This window comes from Camellia sinensis, chromosome 6, assembly GCF_055761805.1.
Source record: "Camellia sinensis isolate YWXY chromosome 6, ASM5576180v1, whole genome shotgun sequence".
Lineage (NCBI taxonomy): Eukaryota > Viridiplantae > Streptophyta > Magnoliopsida > Ericales > Theaceae > Camellia > Camellia sinensis.
The window spans coordinates 116,602,724-116,624,847 of record NC_138966.1 but is presented as its reverse complement, the minus strand read 5'-3'; the positions used below and the strand labels follow the sequence as shown (position 1 = coordinate 116,624,847).

General features: G+C 33.0%; 3 pseudogenes across 1 annotated transcript; all 3 read left to right on the top strand.

Annotated features, from left to right (window-relative positions):
• Positions 1–37: 37 nt before the first annotated feature.
• Positions 38–1,536, top strand: LOC114313591 (cytochrome P450 81Q32 pseudogene; annotated as a pseudogene). Its single transcript, XR_014333873.1, has 2 exons — positions 38–468; positions 984–1,536. The product of XR_014333873.1 is annotated as a cytochrome P450 81Q32 pseudogene (transcript).
• An 835-nt stretch (positions 1,537–2,371) lies between these two features.
• Positions 2,372–3,103, top strand: LOC145792369 (cytochrome P450 81Q32 pseudogene; annotated as a pseudogene).
• A 445-nt stretch (positions 3,104–3,548) lies between these two features.
• Positions 3,549–3,984, top strand: LOC145794043 (18S ribosomal RNA; annotated as a pseudogene).
• Positions 3,985–22,124: the final 18,140 nt, after the last annotated feature.

Genomic DNA, 22,124 nt, shown 5'->3' with positions numbered 1-22,124 from the left:
ATATGTATATATATATTAGACGGTCACAATTTTTCTCACCTCAACTTGATACCTAAGACTTGAGTTTTGGAAACAAAGAATGGGTGAAGCTAACTGGTACACCATAGCTCTCATCATTTTCCCTCTCCTCCTACTCTTCTTCAAGCTCTTCACATCGAAACAAGAAACATACAAGAATCTCCCCCCAAGTCCTCCTGGGCTTCCCATCCTAGGCCATCTCCATCTACTAAAAGAGCCACTGTACCAAACTCTGCAAGGCTTTTCAGATAAGTATGGCCCAATCATCTTCCTTCGGTTCGGACCCAGAAAGGTCATCATTGTCAACTCTCCTTTGGCCGTCGAAGAATGTTTCACAAAAAACGATATTATCTTTGCCAACCGGCCACGTAGTCCCATCGGAAAACACCTCACCTACGACTACACCACAATAACTGCAGCCTCATATGGTGACCTTTGGCGCAATCTGAGGTAGGGGTGCAGTGCAGAAGAGAGTTAGAAAACTCAAGAACTGAATCAATTCGACCTCCAGGGATCGAGTTGGTTTGATTAATTTTATCAATACATTGATTCCATTCTGGATATAAAAATAGTAAACAAGATTAGATTAGATTGGTTTGGTTCTTGGGATTAAGCTTAACCTGATCTGTGCCAACCCGACAACCAAACCTGGGTATATACAAACAATTTTATTTATGTTGGGATGTCTTAGTATAATTGGTAGAAAATAGGTAATAAAGTCCTACTGAAACGTTTTACACCTAAAGTATGACTTTTGCTGAAAAAATTAAAGAAAAAAATAAGAAAGTATGATAAATTCTTGATTTGTTTTGGAAAAATATTTATTCATATCCAAGTCTAATTGTCCGCAGTCTATGTTATGCATTTTATTTTTTTTTATTTTTTGAAAATTTAAAATAATGTTTTTGTTTTTGTTCATGTTCTGTTACAATGTTAAAGACTAATTTGTTACAGCCTAATCTCAGGCGTATTACAACCTTAGAGATTTTCTCGAATGCTCGACTGGAGAGGACATCTGGTATACGAGGAGAGGAAGTGAAGTTTTGGTTGAATCAACTCATGAAAAATTGTGGTGATGGTGGGTATAGTAAGGTGGACTTGAAAAACAAGTTTTTTGGGCTCTCTTTTAATGTTACAACAATGATGATCATGGGGAAGAGGTTCTATGGAGAGGATGTGTCGGATGTTGAGGAGGCCAAGCTCTTTCAGAATTTGATGAGGGAGCACTTTGAACTTGCTCAAATATCACATCCATCAGACATTTTCCCGATCTTGCTGTGGGTGGATTTTTTTGGGATTGAGAAGAAATTAGTAGCCAGTGCAGAGAAGATGGACAAGTTTTTGCAGCATCTAGTTGATGAACGACGAAGAATCAGTGCATCAAAACAAACAATGACACTAATCGACAATTTGTTGTCTTGGCAAGAAACAGAACCAGAGTTCTACACCAACAATATTATAAATGGGATTATAATGGTAAGATTATCATTATCATGTAGATGTTGTTTGGAATATTAGAGTAATGCTAGAGATCCCAAATATTCTACCAAAAGTTTTACCAAATGTCTCACATGGGTGTGGGACCCACACAATGTGGGTCCATGTGGGTCCCATACCCATGTGAGACATTTGGTAAAACTTTTGGTAGAATTTTTGGGGCCTCTAGCATTTTTGGGAATATTATATGTAGAGGGTAAAAATCTACTCTAGGTGTATGAACTTGAATTATGCAAAAATTCAAAATTATCTTATCGATTTTACCAAAGGAAAACAGGATTAACTGAGGCTGTTCAAACAGGCATAGGCCAACTAAATGGTATTCCCGTAGCAATTGGGGTTATGGATTTTCAGTTTATGGGGGTAGTATGGGATCCGTAGTGAAAGAAAAAATTATTTGTTTCATGAGTAAGCTACCCAAAAATGCCTAAGATGACAACAAAATCCTAGAGAGAATTCAAAGTAGAATTCACAGTAGAGAGTTTGAAGTTAGTAGTAGTTGATTTCACATACCTAGCTATCGAAGTTGAGGAATATTTATACCATGACTTATCATCCAAATTCTGTATTGACTCTTTGAAGTCATTGCAAAGAGTTGATACGGAATTTTAGAAAGTCTCAATCTACGTGCTTGGGAACATAAGATATAACTTCTTACTTTTAATTTTAGTAATTTGTTGATACCAAAAGGATGAAAAAATAACTTTAGACAAAAATAAAATATTAATAATTAATAATTAACATTAATTATCAAAAGGCTTCACTTTGAAATTTTTACAAATTGAGATTTTTTTTTTTGTCAAAGTGTGATCTTTAACTATTTTTGTAGTAGTGAAAGTGTTGGGCCGCACCTTAATGTTGCATCCTTTTTGGGTATTTTATGTGCTTGCTTGCCTGGTGTGGACAGATATTGTTACTTGCTGGAACTGAGACTTCATCAACAACCATGGAATGGGCGATGTCACTACTACTTAACCATCCAGATGTAATGAAAAAAGTTCGAGCAGAGATAGATGCTCATGTTGAACGAGACCGCATCATAAACGAACAAGACTTGCCCAAGTTGAATTACCTATCAAATGTAATCAATGAAGCACTCCGATTATATGCACCTGTCCCACTTCTACTGCCACATGAAGCATCTGAAGATTGTACTGTGGGAGGTTATGATGTCCCGCGAGGTACGATGTTGATGGTAAATGCGTTGGCCATTCATAGGGACCCTAAGCTATGGGAAAATCCAACAATGTTTATGCCAGAGAGGTTTGAAGGAGATGGTGCTGAAGATGGGTATAGGCTGATTCCATTTGGCAGTGGAAGACGTGGATGTCCTGGGGCTAGCCTGGCAAAAAAGATGGTTGGGCTTGCACTTGGAGCCTTAATCCAGTCATTTGAATGGGAGAGAGTTGATGAAAATGAGGTGGATATGGCTGAGAGTTCAGGCATCACCATGCCCAAGTTGAAGCCGTTAGAGGCCATGTGCAAGCCACGTCTATCCATGAGCACACAATGCCTTGTTTGATCTTTTTTTGATTTAGTATTACTACAGACATACAAATAAATAAATAAATCATATAAAGTTTCAAAATAGACACAATCGAGTGTGGGATCCAAACCTACCCTTATGTCTATTATTATTATTATTATTATTATTATTATTATTATTATTATTATTATTATTATTATTATTATTATTATTATTATTGTTTTTTAAATTTCTCTTTTTCATTTGTAAAATGAGTGAATGAAGCTCAGCTCTGTATGAATGTTCTGTATGGGGTACCTTTCACCCAAATATATGGATGTTATCTTCTTGGGAAATTCTATGACCCCTACTTCTTATTCATTACAAAAAGTCTAGGAACCCACCCAAAAACCACCCAGATTTTTCAGAGTGTATGATTGTGCGGTGAAAATTAGTTTATGTAATATAGAGTCTATATACAAAATAAATCTGAATCACAAAATGATAATTCTGAGTAATTTAAGTTTGGGTTTCATTAACCTTCCTACTTACAAAGAATGTCAAATTACAACAATTCAAATGATAGAAATCTCAAGAAATTCTTTGTGGTAGTTCTTGGAATTTTTTCTGGCCGTCAAATCCTAGGGCTCAACTCTGGTCAGGCGGTGGAAACTACCAAGCTAGAGTACGGTAGGGGCAAAGAGAATTTCCGGTGGAGCAATGAAATGCGTAGAGATCTAAAAGAATACCAATGGCGAAAGCAATTTGCTAGGCTGATACTGACACTGAGAGACGAAAGATAAAGGAGCAAATGGGATTAGATACCCCAATAGTCGTAACCATAAACGATGGGAAGTAGGCAATGTGCGTATCGACCAGTGCATCGTTATAGCTAACGCGTTAAGTATCTCGCCTGGGGAGTACATTTGCAAGAATGAAACTTAAAGAAATTGACGGGAGCACTTTATTTATTTATTTTCCCTACAAGTTGTATTACATCAAACCAAATGAAATTATTCATAAACAAAAGACTGTTTAGTTTTGAGTTTTTAAAAATAATTTTTTTAATTTTTAATTCATATTTTTTTTATTTTTAATGACTTTTTAAAATATTTTAATCAATTTTTTTAATTTTTAGATTCTCTTAATCTTAGGTCTCGTTTGAGAACATGCTTTTTTAGTAACTTTTTGGCTTTTTGGCTAAAATGTGATGTAAAAAAATTTAATATGTTTGGGATGACTTTTTGACTTTTTACGAAAAAATGTGCAAAAAGTAGAGAGAAAAAGAAATCTTTGACTTTTTGGTATGGGTTGTTACCTTTTTAGTTTTTTTAGTAACTTTTTGACTGAAAAGAACAGTTGCCAAACGAGGCCTTAATATACTTAAAAAAACAAAAATAAAAATTGTACAAAAATCTTTAAAAAAAATTCATTAAATATAACAACATACAAAAATATATTGAATTTTCTTATTTTTTATGTGGTGAAATTAAAAAAAAAAATCACAAATATTATACTTTTTAAACGTATTTAGATTAGGTGCATCTAAAAATAATAATAATAAATTTGCGTAAAATATTTAAAAAAATGAAAAACAAAAGAACTCTTAAAAAGTAAATTCAATTTTCTGAAACCAAACATGGTACTCAATTTAATTTTTCAAAATTAAAAAAAAAAAAATATTTGGTTTTGTTTACTAGATTGATTCCGGACAAAGTAGTGAATAGAAAGATTAATTGTTATTGCCAATTTGCCACCAGTCAAGCATGTTCAACAAAATAAAGTGGATTCAATTTTTTGGAAAGGTTGAAGCATCAATTACATTATTTTCACTTTCCAAATTCCTATTCAAAATTTATGAACTAAAAATAATATTACTGATTTCTATTCACGTATTGTAAAATTTTGACGAGTATTGTTATTTAAGACTAAAAATTAAAAGGTAGTTACGTGTAGGTCCTAATAAGTGAATTTATTGTCTAATAAGTCCTATGAGAAAAATTTGTCATAAAAAAAGTCACTAATTGTAAGTTTTAGTGACAATTTATAAAAATTATGATAAAAAAAGTCACTAATTATTAATTTTTAGCGACATATATAAAAAATTGTCACAAAAAAATTACTTTTAGCGACAATTTTACCAAGACTTATTTTCAATAGGACTTGATGAGAATTAAGTCCAACTATTAGGACCTATTGGTAGTTTATCCAAAATTTTAAACTTATTTTTCCAACTCAATGATGTGACAATCAATTAAGATATTAAAGTTAATACTCTCTCTCGTATATCTTCTCTAATTATTCACCAATCATATCACTTACATATCATTAGGTCTAAAAAATAGATTTAGAAAGTAGGCTTATATACCGTTTTCCAATTCTGACCATTTGTTACTATAACATTAATGATTTTTTTGTAAAATTTGGATGGGATTTTGAATATGAAGTTTTAGTTTTTAGTAAGGAGAGTGTTAATTACAAGTATGAAAAATATTATATTATCAAATAGATTATTATTTTATAATTTATCATTTTACAATAGTTAGAAAGTCAATCAAAAGCCTTAGTCCTTTCCTGAAAAATAAATCTAGTATTTGCCTTGAGGTAGCTCTTAATCATTTGCCAACTGGGCTTCAACCTTCTAACCTGGCCCATTCGGATTTGCCGCCTATTGGGCCCTCTTGTAGTGCATTCCATTTTCCATCTGCAAAGCTAGGGGGTGGGTCATCAGATGTGGGTAGCGACACTATCAGCCCATCTATTTCAGACTCTATTCTTAATTGTTTGAAGAGAAGCAAGAGAAAAGAAAGCAGACGAGTAGGGGTTAAACAACCTCTGTTAGCTGGTAGATTCAATGGTTTTGCTAGAAGGCTTGGTCAGAAGGGATCTTCCACAAGCAAAGGAAACATTAAAGGCTTTCAGTCAAGATCCACACCTCCAGTTAATAAACAACCCCTTTCTGGAATTGATTTTCTTCAAGAGGCCCAAGCAACAATGCAGATGGGGAAAAGTTTAGGGCTTGAATTCATGGGGCAAGAATCTGAGGTTATCAGGAAATTAGTGCACATAGAGGAAAAGGATAAGGAGAGGTTAGGGAAAGGGAACGATATTGTGGAATGATTAGTTCCAAATGGGTGAGATCAGTGTCATACAATGTTTCTATGAAGACACTATATTGAAACATTAGAGATGTAGGAAGACCTGTTAAGAGGAGAAAGATCAAGAATCTTTTGCTACAAAGGAAAATTGACATAGCTTTGTTTCAAGAGACAAAAAAGTCAAGCATTACCAGCTTTGAGATGAAAAGTCTTTGGCCTAAGGATAGGATGGAATCTATGGCTGTGGATGCTGAAGGAATGGCAGGTGGTTTACTCTGCCTCTGAGACCCTGAAGTTTTCCAACTCTTAGAGTGTTGCAGTAATAGAAACTTTATTCTACTATCAGGTAAGCTCTACAACTCATTCGATTGTGTAATTGTCAATATTTATGCTCCTAATTATGTCATTAGGAGAAGGAAACTCTGGCAGATTCTGTTAAATCTGAAGGATTCATTTCCCAAGTCATGGTGCCTTGGTGGTGATTTTAACAAAATCAGAAACTCAGGGGAAAAAATTGGTATATCAATAAGGGATAGGGGCATGCAAGATTTCAATGAATTCATAGATTCGTGTAAGGTGGTGGACTTGCAAATGTTAGGCAGAAAATACACCTGGTGCAATGCCTTTGATGAGAATAAATGAAGTCGTATTGATAGGTTCCTTTTAAGCCCTGAATGGCTGGAGAGATATAAGTTCAAACTTTGGGGCCTTCCTAGAATTGTATCTGATCATTGTCCTATTGTGCTAATGGAGGATGCTAGAGATTGGGGACCCAAGCCTTCAAGTTCTTAAATGCTTGGCTGCTGCACTCGCATCTTGCTCCTCTAGTGGAACAAACATGGTAAGAATCTCATTTTTCTGGGTCATCTGGTTTCATTCTGCAGAGGAAATTGCATACTCTCAAGTTGATATTAAAAACTTGGAGTAGAGAGGTTTATGGCAATGTTGCATTCAAACTACAAGCTATTGAAACTGAACTTCATGATATTGACTTGATAGCTGAATCTAGACCATTGGAGGAGGTTGAATTGAAGCTGCAGAGAGAAAAAAGAAATGACATGTGGCTGTTGAGTAAGAAGCTAGAATGGGAATGGCTAAAGGGCGACAGGAACACTAGATTCTTCCATGTTATGGCCAGCAACAGACACACTAGGAACACTCTCAACTCCATCAAAGTGGGGGATGTGGTTTTGGAGGAGCCAAGTCAAGCTAAACATGCAGTGTGGACTCACTTTTCAAATCATTTCAATGAAGTTTGGAGCAACAGACCAAGGCTTGCTGGAAATTTTAAGAGTATAAGGCTTAGCGATTTTTTTCATATACTTGAGGCAGAATTCACTGAAGAAGAAATCTGGTCATCTATTATAGATTGCAATGGTAATAAAGCCCCTGGTCCAGATGGCTTCAATCTGATGTTTTTTCAAAAATTCTGAAAGGTACTTAAGGTGGAGGTGATTAACCTTATGAAAGAATTTCATGTCAATGGCAGATTAGACTATGGCTTGAACAGTACCTTCTTTACGTTGATTCCAAAGCTCGACAAAGCTATCATTTTAAGTGAGTTTAGACCTATAAGCTTAGTTGGTTCTGTATACAAAATTCTTTCTAAAGTTCTTGCATCCAGGCTCAAAAAGGTCATGCCCATGATCATTGGTGACACACAGTCAGCCTTTCTAGGTGGTAGGAATATTCTTGATGGTGTGTTGATTGCTAACGAAGTTGTGGATGGTTGGGTTAAATCTAAAAAGTCAAGGCTGCTGCTAAAAATAGATTTTGAAAAGGCATTTGATTTTATCAATTGGAACTTCCTCTTTTCTATGCTAGAAAACTTTGGATTTGGTTCCAAATGGATTTCTTGGATTAAGGAGTGTGTCTCTACTGCAAGGATCTCAGTACTTATGAATGGCTCACCAACCAAGGAGTTTAGCCCCCAGAAAGGCCTCAGGCAAGGCGATCTCTTATTCCCATTCCTTTTTAATTTGGTTGTAGAAACACTAAACATTCTTCTTCAGAGAGCTAGGAACTTGAATTTGCTAAAAGGGGTACTTATAGGCAACAACCAAGTGCAACTATCCCATCTCCAATTCGCAGATGACTCTCTTCTATTCTATGAAGCCGAGCTACCAAAAGTTGTGAGCTTAAAAAGAATTCTCAGGTCTTTTGAAGTAGCATCTGGTCTCAAAATCAATTACCACAAAAGTGTGGTTTGTGGGGTTGGTGTTCCTAATTCTATTTTGGTTAAATATGCTTCTCTGTTAAATTGTAAGACCCAAAACTTACCTCTAAAGTATCTAGGTCTGCCATTGGGTGCTAATCCAAAGAGGAAAAGGTTTTGGAAACCAGTTACAAATAAGTTCAAATTGCAGCTTACTGGCTGGAAAATGAGGCTTCTCTCCTTTGTAGGGAGGTTGATCTTGGTGAAAGCAGTGCTATCAAGTCTACCCGTGTTTTTCTTATCTTTGTTCAGGTTGCCTAAAGGAATAGCTAAGGAGTTAGATAAAATATAGGCTACTTTCCTATGGGGTGGTTCAGATTTAAGGAGGAAAATCCATCTCGTGAAATGGACAAAGGTCACAAAAAGCTTAAAACAAGGTAGACTAGGTGTTCGAAGGCTTAGTGATGTGAATGTCTGTTTACTTCTGAAGTGGTGGTGGCGATTTGCGTCTGAACATGATTCATTATGGAAGAGGCTTATTTGCAGCAAGTACAATTTTCAAGGTGGGGCCTGGCTACCTAATCTTATCTCTAGCACCACCTTTTCTAGAATCTGGGGTGGTATCATAGCTGCTGTTGAACATCAGCAGTCTCTTATGGAATTCTTTGTTAGTAATCTGCAACTCAAAGTAGCGAATGGTTGTAGAATTAGGTTCTGGGCTGATCAATGGTGTGGAGCCTTATGTCTTAAAGAAGAATTTCCATGGCTATTCCAACTATCGAATGACAAGAAGGATTTACTCAAAGAGTTTGTGGATGCCTCCTCTAATAATTGGTTGTTTTCCTTTAGAAGGTCTCTATTCGATTGGGAGAAAGAGAAGCTTCTTAGATTAATAGGCATTATTGCACCAACACCTGCACTCAATCTGTTGGTCCAAGATAGTGTTTCATGGTTAGCAGTAAAGCCCGGGCAATCTCTTATATATGTTCTCTATAATCAGACTAATCTCGCTTATGGTGGTAATGTCAGCTTTTACAGTTTGGTCTGGCTAAAATATCTACCTCCCAAAGTGCAGGTCTTCGGTTGGCTCGCTTGGAAACAAAAGGTCAAAACCTTTGTGTTCTTGCAACGGATTGGTGTGCTGGATAGGGCTACATCTACTCTATGTATTTTTTGCAAATCACAACAGGAAACTTTGGATCATGTGCTGTTTCACTACCCTCTAGTATGGAGAGTATGGACTGGGTTGCTGCAGTGGTAGGGGACTCTGTGGGTGACTCCAAGCTCTGTACAGGGAGTGCTGCAATGGTGGGCAGGTCATCCCTATAGGAAAAATGAACAGAGAATTTGGCGAGCATTACCATTAGTCACCCTTTGGTCATTATGGAAGCTCATAAATGAACATCTATTTCAAGATTCACAACATGACATGTACGAGCTACAGGAGCTTATAATCATAAGGTTAGCTATTTGGCTAAAGGCCTCTTCCAAGGATCTTTCATTCTCCATAAATGATTTCCTCTATAACATCTTGGGCATTAGGAAGTGTATCTGTTGATGGTTGTGATTTTGCTGTACTCAGTTTCTCTGATGGGTGTATCTGTTGATGGGTGTGATTTTCATGGGTCATTATCTGTTTTTTTGATTCTTTACTCAGCAAGGGTGTCTGTTGGTTTGTTCTCAGTGGGATTGGTCTGCTTCAAAGTTCTGAGGTTTGTTTTTCCTTTGTTAAGGACTGCTGATCATCATCTTTCTCTATTTTTCCTCTGCTTTCTTGATATCTAGTTTGTCTGTCGTTCTTCTTCTCTGTTGGTTTCTCACCAACTAGGAGATATGCTCTGCTGCTTTTCTGTTCTGTTGTGTATAACAGTGCCCATTTCAAACTGTTAGGTTTTATTCTTGGCAACCCCGTTTGACAAAACTCCATTCAGTTGTATTTATTTTCACACTTTTTATTTCAGTGAGGCTATGAGTGTTTAGATGCGAATCCAACCAAATTGCGGCTTTCAGAGAAGTTTGTGATGCTAATGCTTTCAAGATTGCCACTTCGCTGATTATGACGGGGATCGAGCTGCCCGGTCAGGTCGCGGGGGTCTAGGGGGCAGCGCCCCTTGGCGGGTCCGGGACAGCGCCACGGCGGAGTCGAGGGGCAGCGCCCCCGAAACAAAATGCAAAAATGCATTCAAAATTGTCTGTCCGCTCGAGCGGACACACCCGCGCTCGAGCGAAGAATCCCTGGTTCCAGCAGCTTGTCAGGTCTGGAAAAATACTGGAAGGTGTGATTTCGCGCTCGAGCGGGTTCTCTGGCGCTTGAACGGACCTCTGTTATGTCACGCGCAGATTTTACTGAAGACGCTTGAGCGGGATGTTGGGCGCTCAAGCGGACCGCGCGAACACAGTTTTCCGGATTTCAATAAGGATTGGGTTTTCTTCCAAATCTAGGATTACTTTTGGTTTTTTTTATAAGTAGTTGGTTTTCTCCCAAAACGAGACTACTCCTCAACTCCTCCGGATCTTCTTTTTGGTTCTTAAGATTTATATCTGGGGATATTTTGTTAGTTTTCTTTGATGTTTTTATTGAGTATTCAACTCATGGTTTAAAGAGAGTACATCAAAGGTTGTGTTTTGTTCTACAAAAGAGAGAGTTGTTCTTCGGTGGATTCTGAAGAATTCGAGCCTGAAGCTTTGGTGGATTCCGGGGTGGCTCATCGTAAAGACAATTCCAAGGTAAAGACGGGTTAGAAGAGGCACATAGAAGTTGGTTCAATTAGGCGTGGATTCGCTAGGTAATTGAGAGTATACCTGTGTAATTCCTTTAAATCTTCCTAGTGGATTGTTTTGTGGCTGTTGTCCATGGTTTTTTAATCACAGTTGGCGGTGTCCAATTGTGGTTTTTTCCACGTAAAATCGTTGTGTCTCTTTGTCTTGATTGTTTGATTGGGATTGTTATATTCTGCTTAAAATTGATACATAATCACAAATCAACATCTAGGGGATTTCTAGTTTTTTCACAAACTTTTGGAGATATGTAAGCTTATCAAGTATAGCGCTGTAATTTGATGGATTCTGCTATTGTCCTCTGTTGCTGGTAGCTGTTCTGTTATGTTGTCTTTTGATTAGAGCGGAGCTGCAATTAGATGGATTCTGTTGTTGGGCTGTTGTGGCATTTTAACTGCACTGGGGTTCTTGAGATTGCTTCAAATATCAAATGGGTGAGTCAACACATCTGGATCTACTGCTGGTAGGTTTTGGTGCTAATGATTGCTGGCACTGGTGCAGTGCAGTAGCATTGGTTGCTGATTAATGTCTTGTTGTTTGGCATTGGTTGTTGATTAATGTCCTGCTGGTAAGAGGTTGCTCTGGCTGGTTGGCATGTTGATGTGCTGCTGGTAGTTATTCTGTTATGTTGTCTTTTGATAAGTATAGAGCTGTTGTGTTGTTGTGGCATTTGAACTGCACTGGGGTTCTGAATGTGGCTGGTTCTGGATTGAAATGTAATTGTCATGAAAGGTTCAGTGAGAAATTGAGGAAGCTGGTTTCTAATGTGTTGCATTATATTGGATCTAGAATTGCTTTGCAGTTGGCTATGGTGAGCTGGTGAGTTGGCGAGTTGGCTATGGTCCCTGGTATGGTATGTTATGATGTTGGTGTGATACTCAGATAGGTTCAGGCTGCTTGTTTGTTTTGTGACTCTAGTTTGCTCTGTCTGTTTTGGTGGCTGTTGTCCTCTTTTTTTATTGGTTTCTCGCCAACTCTGGGGGTCCTAGCAAATGATAGAATGGGTTTTTTGGTGCCAACTTAGTTGGGATGATTTAGCTCATTGTGATGCCTTTGCACCTCCCTCTCCTTTTTTGATGTAGTGTGTTTTTGCTTTTTGTACTTCTTTTCTACATCAATAAAGTTTCTTTCTTTTGCCGATCAAAAAAAAAAAAAAAGCTTACTAAGCTCAAGCCCAACAACCACTACTACTTACATACAATCTCCATAATATGAGGGGGGAAAAACACTACCACAAAGGGAATCGAAGAAATGGGGTGGCTGCTATGCAAAGGCACAACAGTCACTGTTGTCATAATTATCAATGTTTTCATAATTTTATAATTTTAGCAATATTTTCGTAATTTTATCAGTAAAAATCCTTTTTAAGTTTTAAGAATAACCTTTTAATGATGACATAAATTAGTCTTTAAAACCATTACACGTTGTAGTATTGTTAAAATATAGTTAAATAGTGTGTGTTGTTGCAAATATTCATAATATTTGTGGAGACAAGGTGGTTTCATTATCTGTTAGATCTTATTTGATTTATTCAGAGAAAAATTATCAATACATCATATTTTGCTCTAAAAATTATTATTAAGTACCATCGAATGTTATTGTAGATAACTAAGTCCTATTTTTTCAATAATATATCTAAAAAGTTTAATTCTCCAAAATAATTTATTTTATCCCAATTTTACTCTTCTCATTAAAATATGAACCAAAAAATTCATAAACAATTTGAATTTTTTTGAATTTTTTATAATAAAAATATTTATAATTGTTGAAATTAAATAAACTTTCATAAACAAGAACTTAAGTATAAGATTCATCAATTAGCTCACACAGGGAAAATATGAATTTGTCACGTTATTATTTTTCATTACTATTAATGGAATTTTAATATATTTTAGCATTTTTTAATTTCTTTATTAAAAAAAATTAGGCACTCAGGCCAATTTCTAAATTTTTGAGCCAATAGCCTTATACTTTATTTTTTGGGGCAATGGTAGAGGGCCACAATTTTTGTGGCTCAAATGGCTCAAAACTGTCAAAACGACGTCGTTTTGAGCACAAAACATGCCAAAACGACGTCATTTTGGCAATTTTGAATCATTTGAGCCACAAAAATTGTGGCCCTCAAACATTATTTATTTTTTTGGGGTCAAAAGGCCAAAAAAAAAATTAATAATAACAATAATAATAATAATTTAAAAGACTATGTTACTTTTACCCATTTGTCTATTTGTTTACATCGCTTATTTATTTACCCACTTATATACTTAAGGCCTCGTTTGGCAAGTGCTCTTTTAGTTAAAAAGTCAAAAAGTTACTAAAAAAATCAAAAAATCAACAATTTATACCAAAAAGTTAAAGATTCCATTTTCTCTCTACTTTTTGCACATCTTTTCGTAAACAGTCAAAAAGTCATCCCAAACATACTAATTTTTTTTACATCAAATTTTAACCAAAAAGCTAAAAAGTTACTAAAAAAGCATATTTCCAAACGAAGCCTAAGTCCGATCTATTTATCCACGTCACTTATTTATCCACCCACTTATATACCAAAGTATGATCTATTTATTCACGTCACTTATATACTCAAGTGTGATCTATTTATCGACCTACGTATCAACTCAATATTTCTCCATATGTCATTTATTTATCTACCTAATGAGTCTATCTCTCCGTATTAATATATTTACATGTCACATCTCTATTCACCTAATATTTATAATTTTTACAATTATAATATATAATTTTAAGTACATTAAAATCATTTATGAAGTTATTATTCATATTAAATGAGAAATGTACAATTGAGATAAAGTACATCATTATGGAAAATTGAACTTTTTAGGAATATTGCATGAAAATTTTGGTTTGGAATTTTCAAAAATAATTTTTTGAGTTTTCAATTCATATTTTTGTATTTTTAATATTTTTTAAAATATTTTAATCAAATTTTGTTTTTTCCTTTTTAGATCCACTTAATCTCGATATACATAAAAAGTAAAAAAAAGGGTACAAAACCCTTTACAAAATTTACTGAATACAATTAAATAAGAAAATATACTGAATTTTCAATTTTTTTTTTTTTGGGTTTTGGTTGAATTTTTTGAATTTGATGAATTTAAAAAAAATCACAAATATTATATTTTTTTAAGTGCATTTAGATTAGGTGCATGTAAAAAATAAAAAATAAAAATTTGCATAAAATATTTTTTAAAAATTTATTAAAAATAAAAAAATACGAAAAATCAAGTGATTAATTTTTTAAAAAGTGTGTTTAACCAAACAAGATATAGTACTCAATAGAAATTTTAAAAACAAAATATAACTTATTAATAATTTTTCTTTAATAAATCAAATAAATCTAACAAATAATGAAACGACTTTTTCGTCACAATTGTCATGAATATTCGCAACAACAGACTATTTAACTATATTTGTAACAATATATTTTATTTTTTTTATTGATTGGCAAGACCGAAAGAGAATTGTGGGCCTCTTAAGTTTACAAAACTAGTGCACTTATCATCTATTCCTATCATTACCACCTTTGATTTTTATAACCCCAAGCAAAAAAAGACATGATATCATCAGCCCTGTCTCAAAAAATTCTATATATATATTATAATAAGGAAAATGTTTGGTACCTCAAAATTTTATGGCTCAAATGGTTCAAATTTATCAAAACGACGTCGTTTTACACTCACTTACACTCAAAACGACGTCGTTTTGAGTGATTTGAGCCATTTGAGTCACAAAATTTTGAGCTACCTAACATCGTTGTTATAATAATATAGTGAACACATCAATTGGTGTTGACACAAAATTAAAGTTGTGATCTTACACAAAAATTGTTCAAAAAAATATATATTTTATAATTATTTATACTATTTTAACAATTAGTGGATGAGTACTTCCTTGACAGCTATTATGCCTAGATTCAAATGAAAAATGTTTGAGGGCCACAAAAAGTGTGGCTCAAATGGCTCAAAACTGTCAAAGTGTGGTTCAAATGGCTCAAAACTGTCAAATTTGACAGTTTTGAGCCATTTTAGCTACACTTTTTGTGGCCCTCTACCATTGCTCGATTCAAATTTTATTGTTGTGAATGTAATTTTTCTTTCTCTATTTTTTTTCATTGATTTTTATTTTTTATTTTTTCAAAAATAACTATTTCTGTTAGTACTTACCATTTGACCCAAAATATAAGAAAATCGCATTTCAAAATAACTAAATTTCTCACTCTCCCATATTTCATTTTGTACATATGTCTATAGATAAGAATAATTACAATTTTACAAATATTAAGATAATCATATTAAACTAGACAATAGTTGAGAGTATTCAGAATTAACTAATTAATTAGCTTTTGTGTGTAAATTAACACACTAAAACATGAGATTGCCGCAAATTAATTTTCTTATCAACAAAATGATATCTCGCTCTTTTTCCAACCGAGCCACACACAATCTTTGACAAATAAAAAGACCCACTAATTGAAAAATGCATATGACTTTGAAATTAATCTCTTTTTTAAATTTATCATACAATATTTGACAAATAAAAAGACCCACTAATTAAAAAATGTATGTGACTTTGAAGTTAATCTCATTTTTAAATCTATCACACTATTTTTAGCCATTCTTTTTTTATTTTTTATTTTTTATTTTTTTTCAATTCCTTTGCTGATTTAGTTGCCCAAACGAAATCATTACATTTTGCATTAATTAATGAGTGAGGTTTGTTTGTTACAGTCTCTTGCAAGTTGAAAATTTTAATTAGAAAATAGATCAAAATTGAAAGCATTCCTCCCTCTTAGCTTCCTTCCTCAAAATTCTAAGTATTCCTTTCTCATTTATGAACTTGGACATTTTAATCCATTCACTTATAAAAAAATACATTATTTTCAATGTTCCTGAAGGGAGTGCATTTATACAATTTTATAATTAAGCAAATCAAAATGTATTAGTACATAGTTCAAGGAATAAAATAATATTTAGTTTTTGAAAATTCAATCTGACTTTAAGAAAATTGTTCACGCAACTCATTTTTGTGTATTCTTAATTGATAAGTCAGTGAGTTAATTATTGTTAAAAAAAATAAAAAATTGATAAACATGTAACAGATAATAGCCCATCATTTAAAAATGGAAACATTTTAACTCAGTGTATATTTTTAAAAAGATCAATGATAAATTTTAGAAATATTAACAATTAAAATCTTAAACTTTTCCATCAATTTGTAATAATTTTATGGAAATACAACTAGCTGGCAATTTTCCCTTTAAAAATTATGAAATGCATGACAATTAGTTGATACGAAAAACAATAATGTGATGATACAAAAAAACACTCACTATTATTGCTTAAATTTAAACAAATTACAGTCACATTATTCTAATTGAATTTTTTTTGTATAAAAAGATTGCAAATCATTAAATTTCTACAAACATGCCGAGCAAGAAAAGAATAAATTTCTTATAATAATGTCACAATGATCGTATTTATATTTTATTTATCTCAAAAATCACAACTATATTAATTTAACTAACGAGTCTTATGTTTGTTATTAATATAATAAAAAAAATAAAATCACCATGATATTATTAAATGTTATAACTCTTTTATTATTAATACCAGTAGCAACTCTAGAAATTTTTTTCAGGACGTTCATAATGGGTACTCTAAGAATTTTTTTTAGGGTAGACATTCAAAAAAAAATTTTTAAACTTTTGAAATCACACTAATAAACAAAACAAAATTCTAATATATTGATATCATTGTTTCAAAAAAATAAAATGTAGATATAAAAATTTATATAAATATATTTTGTTTTTTATCACTAGCATGATGGGGGAAAAAAATGAAGAAAGCTCTTTTAATTCAAATTGAAATAAGTTACAAAACTGTTTATCAATTACAAAATCACACAATTTTTATACAAAGAGATAGTACACAAGGTTTGAATCGAATACCTTGGATTAACACTAAGAGAACATGCATATTTTTTTTTAGATAGGCTAAGAATAGAAACAAGAACAAAGCACTAAATCAGGACCCCGCATCAAAAAGAACAAAGCGAGCCACAAAATGCGAAACCTCCTCCATCCAAACCCGCAAGCCTGAGTTGAATATAGCCAGCCATGCAAGTCGATGAGAACATCCATATTATAAAATTAATTTTTTTATTATTTATTTTTGTTTTTACTTATTTAAATTACACATGCATCACGCGAGTTACCTACTAATATATATTGATTAAATGGTTATGGACTGAGCTAGGTTAAGTGTTCAAGAAAGTGAGTTAGGTGAGTGTTGAACTGGATTATAGGGAAGTGAGTTAAGATATTCAACAGTATAAAGTTTTATGCTAAATTTTATATATATTAAAAAAATACAAGGTGTTCAATTGAACACCCATTACTACACGAAAAATGCTTGGGAGCACTAATTAGTGCTCCCACTAATTAGGTGGCAGTGGGTCCCGCCATTAATGATGTGATGTTATGGTTTTAGAGTTGTATTTTTTTTTTTTTTTTTACTTTTTTAATGCATTAGTGCTATTAGTGGTGATGTTTTTAGTGGGATGAATCATTGTTGATTACTACACCTAGAGCCGCCTCTGGATATAACTAATCAATATCGATGAAACATAAAACACAAATAAAGAATAGACTAAAAATTTAAATCAAGTATATAAAAACACAAAATTGTTCATCTCAGAAGTATGCAATATCTATTACCGTTGTGTTTTTTTTTTTTTTAATCAAATAAATATTTTTTCATTTCTAACTATAAATGCATGGCAAGTTGGATTTTGCCTTTTTTTTTTTTTTTTTTGGGCTAAAATCCAGAGACGGACAAAATAGGCTAACATAGCTAATAAGACAAAATATCACATCAAATTCATAATCATTTTACTTTTTTTTCTCACAAATATCACATCCAACTACAAAAAAATCCAACTATCTTCCCAAACACAAAAATTTTAACCTACTAAAATAACCAAAAACTAAAATAACCTATTAAAATAGCAACTTCCCAAACACCCACTAATGTTAAGTTTTTATTAAAATTCACACTTCAAAATTTATCTATGTCATACGGTCGGCCGACCAAACGACTTGAAGAAGACCATTTATTCTTTAAACGAAAGAAAGTAGTTCGACGGTGTACATTTTCCCTTCCCCCACCTTCAAAACTCCTTATAAATTCTCTCCTCTTTCTTCAATCTTTTTCATTCTCTCTCTCTCTCTCTCTCTCTCTCTCTCCACATACAAAATAAACACAGAGAGAATGCCAAAGAAGGAAAATGGAGCAGCAGGAGGCAAGAACAAAGTTGTAGTTCCAGCGGTCAGAGGAAGCGTTAAGCGCCGCATTTTTGCTTCTGTTTCCAAGAGTTTGAAGCTCGCGAGCTTATACTTGATCAATTCTCTTCCTTGTTATAGAAACCATCAAGATTGTTAATGTCTTTTGTCCCATGCAAAGTAATATGCATATTTTCACCCATTTGCTTCCTTTCTAGTTTCTACTGTTCAACAGATAGTCTAGACATCTTTCAAGGAAATAAGTTCTTTTTTCTTTTTTTTGGTGTGGTTAATTACACTTCTCAATCTCAAACTTTCTCTTAAACTTGTGCTTCAATGTAATTCTCCCGTCATACTGCCGTTTAAAATTTGATTAAAAGTTAAAATATAAGAGATTAGAGTAAATTTTGAATAAAAGTATTATAAAAAGTGTCATTTTTCATTCAAATTTTTTTATGAGTAGTACTATTCAAACTCAAAAATTAGATCAATTTTTCAAATCCAATAATGTGATAATGTGTTAAAATATCTAAAGCAAACATCATCATGTCTAAAAAATGGGCCTACAAAATAGATTCGTATATCATTTTTCTTTTTTCATTGCTCCTAAAATGTGGTTAAGTAATTCTCATGTATAAAATAAACACTTTTCATCCAAACATTTAAGGGGGAATTACAGCAGCACAGTGGGATAAAAAACAATTACAAAAATATTTAGGGTGCAAGTTATTCTGTAGCTGTAGTGGGGTGCAACCCTCCAGATTTGTGTAAAAAAAGAATTTCTGAGATATAATTCTCCTCACTTTTAAATATAAGTAACTGAAAAATTACATTAAAACACAAGTTAAAACCTAATAACTTAATTATTATAATTAAAAAATAAAAGACTAAAGTGAAAATCCGAAGAAAATTTAAGAAGAATAAGAAGTATAGTTTACCGTTTTTATTTTTACTCATTGCTTTCTATAATAATTTTAGAAGATTGTATGTTTGTAATAAAAAATATATCATTTTTAAATATTTTTTAATATGTGTTTTAAGAATATATCCAATTTTACCTATTATATTTTTGTGTCATTTGTAAAAAATTATTGTATAATAGAATGATATCATGTGGCATTATCATAATACTTTCTAATAATCATAAATGTATAAATGTTCCATGTTATTTTCCAAACACATAATGAATCTCACAATCAAGCCAATCATATACAAAAGAAGGTGCACGTGGCATCCACACTCAAAAAATTCTCATTGTAATTTTTTTAAAATTGAAAATTAATAATTATTAAACAAAAGCTAAAAACATCATTTTTCGTGTTTTTTATTCAATTTATTTAACTTATTTTTATTCAGTTTTAACTTATTCAATTTATTATTTTTTTATTTAATTTTGTGGTATATGTTTTAGAAATTTGTATCAAAATGCTTGGTGTAATTTTTTATAACAGCTTAGAGGTAAAAATAAGTTTAAAAAATTAATTATTAAAAAACGCAAAAAGTGATTTTTTTTAACTTTTATTTAATAATTTTTAATTTTTAATTTTTTAAAATTACATCAAACAAGCTGAATGTGAACGAGACACAACTATAATAATGGTGCATGCAGAAAATTAGAACAAACAACCAAAAAACACGAGACCCAAATTCTACGCGTTGTCTAAAAGCCCAACAAAAAGACCTACTTGTCAAATGGCCCAACCTAAAAAATATAAAATAAATAAATAAAAACGAAAGTGTAACAAAATTTAACTTTATTTCATTCACCTTTTCAATTTGCTCCATAAAATTTTCACACGAATTCAAAATTCAAATGCATCATTAATATTTAGAAAAATTAGTCTAGGGTCCCTCCCCCACTTTTTGTAATAGAAGAGATCCACAAAATTATTTTTTGATGTCTAAGGTCCCTAAACATATATCAGAGAAATTTGACTATCACCATCCCTAACGCTAGTAAACGACAGAAAACAAGACTTTGTGCTTGTTGTATGGGTTCTATCACCACTTCCCTAATATATATATATATATATATATATATATATGTCTATTACCTTAAGGTTTCAATCACAGATCTATTGTCTTCCTCATTCTCTCTGGTCTTTAACTGCTCCGAATCATATTGATGTTCTATAATACTGTTTCGATTCTTGAAGAACTCTTCCTGAAAAGCCCTGAGATTCTCATAAGCAACACATAGGCACTTGTGAGAAGCATAACCAGCCTTGATGTTTTTTTCTCCCAAGCTCTCTCCGCCATTTTCTGCTTCTCCGTCGTCTCCGGCAACATCTCTCTTCGCTACCTACCTATCTCCTTCAACCAAGCCATTGGCTCCACCACTCCTTTCTTCACTGCCATCTTCGCCTTCCTCATCACTTTCAAGAAAGAGTCCCCCCAGGTATTTCAATTGACAAATTGATCAAATCAGAGTTTTATAGTTCCAAAGAAAATTCAGAATTTCTCTGGGTTCAACTCTCTGGCTTGAACTGAAATTTCTCTAGGTTGATCCAGAGAAATTCTGTGGTTTGGATTGACCAAACAAATATGTATGGTCACTGAGATATGTATATAAACTCTTTTTGGCATAAATTCCAACTAAGAATGGAAAGCTAATGACAAAACACAAACTCTGCAACCTCAAATTTGAAATTTCTGCACCCTAGAGTTTGATCTCAAATATCATAAACTAAACAAATAAATAACAAAAGGAAAAAATAAAACTTCTTTCAAGTTGTTCCAATACGAGTCAAAAAAGATTAGTGCATTGCGTGCTGAATTTTCTCTGGGTTGAAACCAGATAAATTCTCTAGTTTTTAAACTGAATTTTCTCTGGGTTAGTCCAGAAAAATTCTTTGGTTTTTAAACTGAATTTTCCCGATTCAAGAATTTCAGTATTATGGAGATCCGAGTAGATTTCGGCAAATCATCACAACTCTCATGGGTAATTCAATTAAGGTAAGTATGCATCAGCTTCTCAAATTTTAGTCCAATAACCCAGAGAAAATTCAGATCAACCAAACCAGAGAAATTCTCTGGACCAACCCAGAGAAAGTCCAAAGAAAATTCAGTTCAGACCAAAGAAAATTCAGTCTAAACCAAAGAATTTCTCTGGACCATGTAAACAAACCCATGGTGGTAACGCTGCAAATTCAAACAGGTGAAGAAATTATGAAAATATTGAGGAATTTTCTCTGGACCAATTTTCTCTGGACAAATTTCCCTGGATCAATTTTTCTGGATCAATTTTCTCTAGATCAACTTGAGGGACCTTAGACATTATAAAAATATTGAGTGTCCTTTATACTGTAAAGTCTTAATACCAGGGACCTGAAAAAAAATATTCCCCTTAATATTTAAAAAAAATTCCCCTTATTATTTAATTAACAACCGTTTGTTGCGGTTTTGGTTTGTTTCAAATCAAATTTCCAATTCTGCAGCAATTTGAACATAATTCAATCACAAAAATTGAACACAAAAATCGGTTTATTTCATAATTCAATCGGTTTATTCTGCAGCAATTTTTGAACACAAAAATTGAGTACTAATTATTAAACTGGTTTATTTCAGTTCTTGCTAATTTGCTATTTGCAAAAAGAGAAAATCGTTTTGGTGCCAAATTCTTCATAAAAACCAAACAAACCGAAACGTTTATTCCCCTACCCAAAACTGGACTGAATGAGATTGACAACTATCCTCCACCCAGAAATTCACCAACCAAAACAAACAAAAAAAGGGAAACAATTCCAAACTAACAGAAGCAGAAGCAGAAGCAGAAGCAGAAGCAGAAACAGAAACAGTAGAGCCAAAAACCAA